Source organism: Pygocentrus nattereri, chromosome 13, assembly GCF_015220715.1.
Source record: "Pygocentrus nattereri isolate fPygNat1 chromosome 13, fPygNat1.pri, whole genome shotgun sequence".
NCBI lineage: Eukaryota > Metazoa > Chordata > Actinopteri > Characiformes > Serrasalmidae > Pygocentrus > Pygocentrus nattereri.
This window is the reverse complement of record NC_051223.1, coordinates 14,672,245-14,682,708: the sequence shown is the minus strand read 5'-3', so window position 1 is coordinate 14,682,708 and position 10,464 is coordinate 14,672,245.

Sequence of the window (10,464 nt, the reverse complement as noted above, 5' to 3'; positions counted from 1 at the left end):
TGTAATAAAGCAAATTTACCCTTCACTCACACTCAGGTTCTACACTGAATTCCTCTGTGCTCTGTGAGAGGTAACAGTAGCTCTGTATCATGCGACTGTGCTTTTGTTCAGAAACCTGGCCTGCAGGCTTTGATTGCTGATCTAATGATGTGGAGGAGAGAGGAAGTTGTGGGGCTAAGGCTTAGTTAGAAAGGCCCAGTTCTCCAGTGCAACTAAGACCTACTGCAGTATATATATATTGAGAAATGTTATTGTTTTTGGAAAAATATTTTCCCATTTTGAATTTGATACCAACAGCATGGGCGCATGTTTACCACTGTTTTTCATCACCTCTTCTTTTAACAACACTCTGTAAGTGTTTGGGTACTGAGGAGACCAGCTGCTGTGGTTTTGAAAGTGAAATGCTTTCCTGTTCTTGTTTGATACAGGATTTCAGCTACTCAACAGTTCAGGGTCTCCTTTGTTGTATTTTTCATTTCATAATGTGCCAAATGTTATGAGTGGGTGACTTGTCTGGACTGCAGGCAGGCCAGTTCAGCACACAGACTCTTTTAATGGAGCAATGCTGTTGCAATACATGCAGATAATCAAGGCTTTCCCTGAAAAAAGACATCATGTGAATGGCAGCATGTGTTGCCAAAACATTTTACATTAAACATTTAGCCTTTACAGATGTGCACGTCATCCATGCCATGTGCACTAATGCACCCCTATACCATCATGAATACTGGCTTTTGAACTGTGGACTGAAAACAAGCCGAATGGTCTTTAGACCGGAGGACCCAGAGTCCATGATTTCCAAAAAGAATTTCAAATGTTGATTTATCAGACCACAGGACACTTTTCCACTTCACCTAAATTTCAAATGAGCTAAATCGTTTTTATGATGCAATGCCATCTGAGAGTCCAAAGATCAGGGCTAGCATATACTGTTTTTTGTGCTTTAATGTTATTATGTACTGTATATGATGAAAAGCCTCAGCCTGTCTGGGATACTCTTTTTATACCCAATCATGTTACTGACCTGTTGCCCATTAACCACCAGGTGTTTTTTTAGCATTACACAACTTTACCAGTGTTTTGTTGCCCCAAATTTTTTGGAACGTGTTACTGGCATCAAATTCAAAACAGGCATAAAATTTTCAACATCAAGGAAAAAGCTTTAGGTGATTTAAAGAAAAGGTGATAATTAAAATGTCTTCAGAGGTCAGTTATAGACAGCTCTGTGCTAATTACTAGCAGCAAGATTTTACCATTAGCTAGCTTTTAGCTGACCATTTTATGTTTGCAGTTAACTAACAAATTTTGCAGATTAATGATTTTATAGTTAGCTAACAACTGGGGATTTTCTGTTTAATGTTATTCATCGTTAGGTAGCAAATTGCATCATTGTTACATTGTTAACATATTTTATAGCTTGCAGTTTTATATTGTTTTGTGCTGTTTTCAGTTAAATAGCAACCTTATCCTATTTACTGTTGTTTACAGCCATCAAACAATTTTTTGTTTAATGTTCTTTCCACTTAGTTTGTACGCTGGTTAGTACTCTTTTATGAACTTCTGTCTTGTATGTTTGTGTGCGTGTGTGTGTGTGTGTGTGTGTGTGTCTCAGCTCCCATAATTGGTCTATGATCTTCTCTAGCCCCAGAAAAAAGCACACCTCTAGGTGTGGAGCGTAATGAAGGGTCTTGTTGGGGCAGGCAAGATGAAAAAAGTTTCTGTGAGGAAGGGTGTGGCTTTACTGGAGTTTTAAAAGCTCATTTCAGAGCTGCAGTACTGAAAACTAAGCCCAGAAAAATGGGCAAAGAATGTTGTGCCTGTGTTGCTGCCCTATGAGGTAATGCTCTAATTGGATTTCTGCAAAGGAGTGTGTGTCGGGTTGCATGTGCCGACAGCGTGACCTTTATGCTCTCAACCTGTAGTCAGTTACATTGTCATTTTATTAAAGAGAAAAAAGTCTGAATCATGCAAATGGACGAGGAATAGACTTGCTGAGCAACACCAAGTTTTTCAGTCATATTTCTGAGTGGGTATCAGCTGCAGTATGTTGGTCCTCTCATGACGTGCCATATTTTCAGCCTTGCTGCTTTGGCTGACTGTGTGCTTACAACAAAGGGCCATGAATCACCACTCCAGACACTACCTCTTCAGCAAAATACACAGCTGTGGCACAACAGAAGGTTTTCAAAATAAATGGTTAAAGGGTTTTAGAAACTTCCATTTTAATCAGTTAACGTCTCATTTGTTCAGTCTTTCCAACAAGCTATCAAAACATCAAGATGATGTGTTTAATATACCTAGCGTAATAGTCTAGTGCACTGTATCTCATAACAACTCTGTAACTTCATAACCATAATGTTGGTTAAGGTTTTTTTCCAACACTCAGTAACTTTTCTCTTTTTAATGACATACTTAGCCCCACCCCACCCCCTCCAACAAAGGCTGGGGGAAAACAGAATGACATGACTCAGGCTTTTCTAGCATTTCTCATGACACCTGATAAGGCAGGCCGATGACACAGAGCTGCAGGCTGCGTTCAATAAAGCTTTTGTGCTGGGAGAAACTAGTAATGCCTCTTTGTTTAGCCCCAGGGAAAGCACCTACTGGTGAAGCCAGAAAGGTCAGTAGCCTATAAAATAAAGGAAACCAACCAGCAATCTGTCTCAAAAAATTTGCTTTGTCAGAAAGATGATTGAGCCTTATAAGTGATACACAGGTGATGTTTGAGCCCTTTCTCTGCAGTACCAGCACATGCTCTAAATTAGAAGAAACACCCTGTGTTTTTGTCAGCATTATAACAGATACTCACTCATACCTACACATTAGCGGACTCTCACTGTCTGAATTAACAGTCTGCCTCCAGGCTAGCCCAAGCACTCGTCTTCCACTTGTGATGATATATCACTGTGTACATGGTTATATATAACTAATTAAAGGAGAACAAATCTATTATAATCCCATTTGGAGTTGGTAAGGGGTCTGACTTGGTGAGTTTATTCTCAACAGCTGTAGCATCAGGATTAGGAGTAAAAACCAGTGTTAGGTTAGGTTTGGGTTTCAGGCTGAGGACAGAGATGGAACAATACCACTTTTTTTTCTGATACAATACTGATACTGAAACCTTGTGTATTAACCAATACTGACACCGATCTAATCCAATTTTTTTCTTCAAAAAAATACTAAGCTTCAAAACGAGCTATTTTAACTGCTGTTCACTTAGCATGTCATGCTAGCTAACTACTCAAACACTCGACAGAAAGAAATACATAGCTAAAACACATTGCACAAAGTGAAGGTGTGCTATTTCATGACAGATTGCATTAGATAGCATTTTCTGATGATATCTACCCAATGTATCTGGAATTAGCTTAGTGTAATGTCTAGTTGAGGTTAAGTTTAGAGTGAGTAAGACAAGTATGGACTAGAGTGGACTATTAAAATAAAATGCTGCCAGAAAAAGAATGCTTTTGGAAAAGAAACTGAGTGGTTCTAGGGGCAGTTTAGCATGTCCAATTGACCTGACTGCAAGTCTTTGGACTGTGGGAGGAAACCGATACAGACACAGGGAGAAATTGCAAACTCCACACAGAGAGGACCCTGGTTGCCCAGCTGGGGAATTGAACCCAGGCCTTTATTACAGTGAGGTGACAGTGCTATCCACTGCACCAGTGGAGTTTTCAAGCAAGAACAGTCAGTGCATTGGATAACATGCTAGCCCCCTGACACAGAAGACTCAAGCAGGACTAAGGCTGTTTTAATGCTGATTCTTATTTACAACTCGCTTTAGCCTCTGTAAAAATGATTAAAGTGTGATAAACATAGGATGAATAACGTAGGATAAATCCCCAGTTTGCTCAACATGATCACTGTCTGAAGTTACACATACCTTATAACAACTCTGTGATGTCATCACATAAGCGGCTTCAGGCTACCTCAGGGTACCACAAACACCAGTTTTATACCTATGGTGCTAATCGACACCATGGTTTTATATGAATACTTAGAGGTAAAGTGTATGTGGATATGAGTAGAGGTGACTGACTGAGCTATAAACTGCCCAAAAACAGTTCTAAACTACACACACACCTACACCACACAACTACCTCAATTCCACAAACTCCAGCACAAGCAGCCACACGGATCTGGCCTTTAACAATGGGCCACAGTGGCATTTTGCAGGCAGACAGCCCCGCTAATAAAGGTCTTAGCAAGAAGCACTACCTGCCACAGCCAAGTGTCTTATAACTTATAACCGAGAGAAGCTGTGAGGAAATAACCTGCTAAGTCAGCGCTCAAATAATGCAGTGCACGGGATCCGTAAAGGAGCAGGGCGAAGAGCCTGACAGCCTAACTTCAGCAAGAGAGAAACTGACAAAGACAGGAAGATTCTAGAGAGATGAAGCAATTTCACTCATAGAAATATTGATTTTAATAACAGTTTTAATGCTCTAATTTGTTTTAATGGAATCATTTATTATGAGTGTGCATCTTTAAAGGGATGATGCTTTGATTTGATGATTCCGCTGATTTTTCAAAATAATTAAATGGTTAGGATGTAAATAAAATCATTCAAAGTGGTTTGATATTACGCGTGTCACTGTAGAAAAACCAGACATCTGAAGTGTTTACAGTGGTGGTGATAGTAACCAGATGTCTTAATGCCTCTGTTTATGCGTTTAATGCCTTTGAAAAGCTAGCTCTCACTAAGCTATTACATGACACAGTACAAATATGCTGCTACATGTCTGAAACATTTATTACAACAGCTTTGTGATAAGGTATGTGAATAACAAATACATGATAAAAACATTTAAAAAGTGAATTGTTTTAGATCAATATCACTCTGAATGACTTTGTTCTCAATGCTTGAATTATTCTTGAAACTTATGATAAATATTCTGAAAAATGGAATTCACATTTAATCCTGTAAACAGCAGGCATATTTTTGAATAAAAAGACAGACAGACAGACAGACAGACAGACAGACAGACAGACAGACAGACAGACAGATAGATAGATAGATAGATAGATAGATAGATAGATAGATAGATAGATAGATAGATAGATAGATACTTTATTGATCCTGAAGGAAATTTAGGAGAATTGCAAGAATCTTAAGGCTTATTATTCCACACTTTAAATAAGCCAGTAACTGCTAGGGAACACATACTTAAGGTATGAGAGCAAAATGTTGAGTGAAACATTATGTGTATACTGCTAAGAATGTACTGAACTCTTCTGTGGCACCCATCAAGACTGTTTCATCTTAGGATTGATAAATGATACATAACACCCCACTGCCCTCTCCCCTTGTTGCCCCATGATGTCCTGAAGTTCACTGTAATTCATTTCCTTGAAGGTATTCCACCCTCGTAGCTTTGATTTAGTTACAGAGAAAAGCAAGCGAGTCTTTCTGCAGCATATTAAATGCAACAGACTCTGAGGGAGTGACCTTCCGCCCATAGCTGATTACTGACTCATCAGTGTGCTGAAATAGCAGGTGGTGGCAGATATGAAGGTGAAGAACCCACACATACTGTAACCACTGTCAGACAGGAATCCGCACAGTGCAATCATCTACAAGGGCTCATCTCATTATGCTCTGGGAAAATATATATTATCGCCTTCTACTGCGTGATTATTGTTGTAGTGAATCTGGCAGCTCTCTTTCAGTAACCAGCAGCAATAATCAGTCATTGAGGACCAGGCTAGAGTTCCACATTATATTTTTACAATGGGCAAAAACCTCAAGCTTGTTTGTAGGGCAAAGTGTTATTTTTCATTAGCTGATATTGTCCTAGCTTATTATCTATTAGGTTGTCGAACATTGCGTTCTGAATGTTTGAAGTAGGCTTCCATGAATATTTGTCTTTTTCTTTTTATCAGACATAATCACTGAACACAGCATTTTGTAAGCCTGCCTTGCTAATATTTAGAAGCTTATGATACACCATTTTAAACCGGTACTAAGAACATAAGTTGGCCTTATCCATCCATCCATCCATCCATTTTCTAAGCCGCTTCTCCGTCAGGGTCGCGGGGAAGTTGGCCTTACTGTAACAGTAAATGCTAAGATGTATACCTAATTAGGCTAACTTAGTGACTGCTCTCTGAGGGTAAAATGGTTTGTCAGTTGAACTAAAAATATACTTCATGCCACAGCCAAATAATTCTAAGCTTTTTTTGTCAATGGTAAAAATAAATGTCTATATAAATGTCTGGACATATTTAATTTTAATGCTGATATTAACGTCTGGCATACGGCTTTTCAATCTTGGCTATCTGAGGTAATTTGTGGAAAATTCACAGACCACAACTACTACTATTCTCTGGAGTTCCATATTTTGGACCAGCGGCATCCAAAATACAGCATATGCTGGCTTTGCTGATGATCAGCTTATTAACTTCTGTTGCTGCTGACCAGCATCCCAGTATCCAAAACACAACATATGCTGGTTTTGCTGGTGACCAGCCATGCAGGTCTATATTATTTTTTCTAGCACTGGTCTACACTAAAGGGCTTATAGGGTAAAAGGTAGAAAAAAAAGGGCAGACGATAAAAAATTGATCATGAGATCTTATAAAAAATAAAATCACCATTTATGCTAGCTTGTGGGAAGGAATCACTCTCATCACTCCAGGCATATCAGCTGCACTCTTCCTTAAACACAAACTAGAGACTCCTTGGTTGTCATTTTCAGCTTTGAGTGTATATAGCCCTTTAGTAAAATAACAAACTGTGGCATGGATGACTGTTATTTAGGCATGGTAAGGGGGTTGTTACTATAATCAGCGCTGACCAGCCGTCCCCAGAGACACACATTAAAACCCACATGCCGAAATAAACACAAGCCTAACGCAGTGATGTGAACTAGAACCTTTCCACAGTTAGACCTCCTGCTCATTAAAGCTGTCCGCCCGGGGCTAATTATAGCGTTATATGGGGCTCATGGTCTGTTTGCTCTGCATCATCTTATCTAGAAACAAACACGGCACTCATCACCTCCAATACCCCTCACTTTTTTTTGACGCTTTCTTAAACAAACATATAGACTGAATGCCCTGTGCAAGAGGGGTATTTGCCAAAATGTGGCTAAAAATAAGAAAGAAAAAGTGAGTTAAAGTTGGAGAGGCAGACAGACAGTGAGAGAGGGAGCACAGAAGCAAAACAGACCTTTCACAATGCCACTGCTGTGGCTTATTTTAGTCACAGCTATGTGTGTGTGTGTGTGTGTGTGTGTTGCTTATATCTGCTGGCCCAAGAGCACTATCCTTCCTCACCCTGGCCTAAATGTGCCCTTGATTTTACCCATCAAATGAGACTGTTTACTACATTGTACTTCATTGTGCATTCTTTGTTTAAACATTTATTATTTTAAACATTTATGCTAGTTCGAACCTGCTCTGACACTTGCTATCACTGAGATTACACAGTAATTTAACAGTACTGTGCAAAAGAGACATCAGTTATTTAATTTCCAGTCAAAACAGACATCAAGACAGACAGACATACACTATATTGCCAAAAGTATTTGCTCATCTGCCTTCACACACATGAAATTGAGTGAATCACATTCTTAATCCATAGGATTTAATATGTTTGCCCACCCCAGCTATAAAAGCTTAAACTCTTCTGGGAAGGCTTTCCACAAAGTGTAGGAGTATTTTTTTGGGAATTTTTGACCGTTCTTCCAGAAGCGCATTTGTGAGGTCAGACACTAACGTTGGACAAGAAGGCCTGGCTCGCAGTCTCTGCTCTAATTCATCCCAAAGGTGTTCTATCAGGTTGAGGTCAGGACTCTGTGCAGGCCAGTCAAGTTCTTCCCCACCAAACTCGCTCATCCATGTCTTTATGGACATTGCCTTGTGCACTGGTGCACAGACATCTTAGAACAGGAAGGGTCCATCCCCAAACTGTTCCCATAAAGTTGGGAGCATGAAGTTGTCCGAAGTCTCTTGGTCTGCTGAAGCATTAAGAGTTCCTTTCACTGGAACTAAGGGGCCGAGCCCAACTCCTGAAAAACAACCCCACACCATAATCCCCCCTCCACCAAATGTTACACTAGGCACAATGCAGTCAGACAAGTACTGTTCTCCTGGCAACCTCCAAACCCAGACTCATGCCAGACAGAGAAGCATGATTCATCACTCCAGAAAACAGTGGCTACACTTTACACCACTGTATTCGATGCTTTGCAATGGATGCAGCTGCTCAGCCATGGATGAACAGTTCTAATCTGAAGGCCACATAAAGTTTGGAGGTCTGTAGCGATTGACTCTGCAGAAAGTTGGCAACCTCTGCACACTATGCACCTCAGCATCTGCTGACCGTGCTCTGTCATTTTACGTGGTCTACCACTTCATGGCTGAGTTGATCTCATTCCCTATTGCTTCCACTGTGCTATAATACCATTGACAGTTGACTGTGGCATATTTAGTAGCAAAGAAATTTCAGGACTGGACTTGCAAAGGTGGCATCCTGTCATGGTACCATGCTAGAATTCACTGAGCTCCTGAGAGCGACCAATTCTTTCAAAAATGTTTGCCAAAGCAGTCTGCATGCCTAGGTTTTATACACCTGTGGCCATGGAAGTGATTGGAACACCTGAATTCAATTATTTGAATGGGTAAGTGAATATGTTTGTCAGTATAGTGTAAGTTATCCATTTTTCTGGAAATATGTTTAATGAGACTACACAAAAGATTGTATACTTGCAAAGGTAAAGGGAAAGTCATGGGAAAGTAAGTGAAAATGGAATTACTTGGATCATGAGAAACAGAAAATGCAACCAACTTCTAAGACTGAACTATGACGGTGTGGAAAAATATCTCCTGAACAAGTCTCCTGAATGAATAATATATATATATATATATATATATAATATATAATATATATATTACACCCATCAGCCATAACATTAAAACTACCTTTTTGTTTCTCCACTCATTGCCCATTTTATGAGCTCCACTTATTATACAGGTGCACTTTGTAGTTCTACAATTACAGACTGTAGTCCAATTTTTTTTAATACTTTGTTCACCCCATTTCACTCTTTTCTTCAATGGTTAGGACCCCAAAGGACCACCACAGAGCAGGTATTATGTGGGTGGTGGATCACTCTCAGCACTACAGTGATACTGATATGGTGGTGGTGTGTTAGTGTGTGTTGCACTGGTATGAGTGGATCAGACACAGCAGTGCTGCTGGAGTTTTAAATACCTCAAAGTCACTGCTGGACTGAAAATAGTCTACCAACCAAAAATATTCAGCCAACAGCATCCTGTGGGCAGCGTTCTGTGATGAGTGGATCAGACACAGCAGTGCTGCTGGAGTTTTAAATACCTCAAAGTCACTGCTGGACTGAAAATAGTCTACCAACCAAAAATATTCAGCCAACAGCATCCTGTGGGCAGCGTTCTGTGACCACTGATGAATGACTAGAGACTGACCAACACAAAGTTCACAACAAAAGATGAGTTACTGCATCTGACTTTACATCTACAAGGTGGACCACCAAGATAAGTGTGTCTAATAGTTTTTTTTCCTAATGCTGAAAAAATGGATTTAAAAATGACCAATTTGACTAGAAATAAAATAAGAGTGGTCGCTGACTTTTGCACAATATAATATATGCAGCGCTGTGAAAAAGTATTTGCCTCCATCCTAATTTATTATATTTTTACATATTTGTTACACTTAAATGTTTAAGATCATCCAACTGATTTAATATTAGATAAATATAACCCAAGTCAACACAAATTGCTGTTTTTAAATGATGATTTCATTTACTGAAAGAAAAACACTGTTCAGCCCTACTTGTCTCAAGTAAAAAAGTAACTACCCCCTTAGCTGCTAAACCAACTAGTTAACCAAATTCAGTTGCCTGCACCAAGTCATGATTACTGCCAGACCTGTTGACTCTAAACGTCACTTAAACAGAACGAGTCTGGTAACAAGCAACAGGCTAGAAAGTCATGCCAAGTCACATCATGCCATGTTCTAAAGAGATTCAGATACAGATGTGAAACAAGGGAATTGAAATCTAACAGTCTGGAAGGGGTTACAAACCCATTGCTAAGGCTCAGGGACTCTAGTGAACCACAGTGAGAGCCATTATTCACAAATGGAGAAAATCTGTAACAGTGGTGAACCTTCCCATGAGTGGCAGGCCTACCAACAGAGTGCATATGCGACTCAAAACAAACCAGACAAACATCTAAAGCAATGCTGGCCTCACATACCTCAGTTAAGGTCAATGAACATGACTACACAATAACAAAGACATAGGGCAAAAATGGCATCCATGGAAGAGTTGCAGGGCACAAATCACTGCTGACTAAAAAGAACACAAAGGCTCATCTTGCATTGCTTAAAAACATCTAGATGACCAACAAGACTTTTGATATTTTTTGATGATATTCTGTGGACTGATGAGGTAAAGATTTTGGAAGATATGGGTGCTG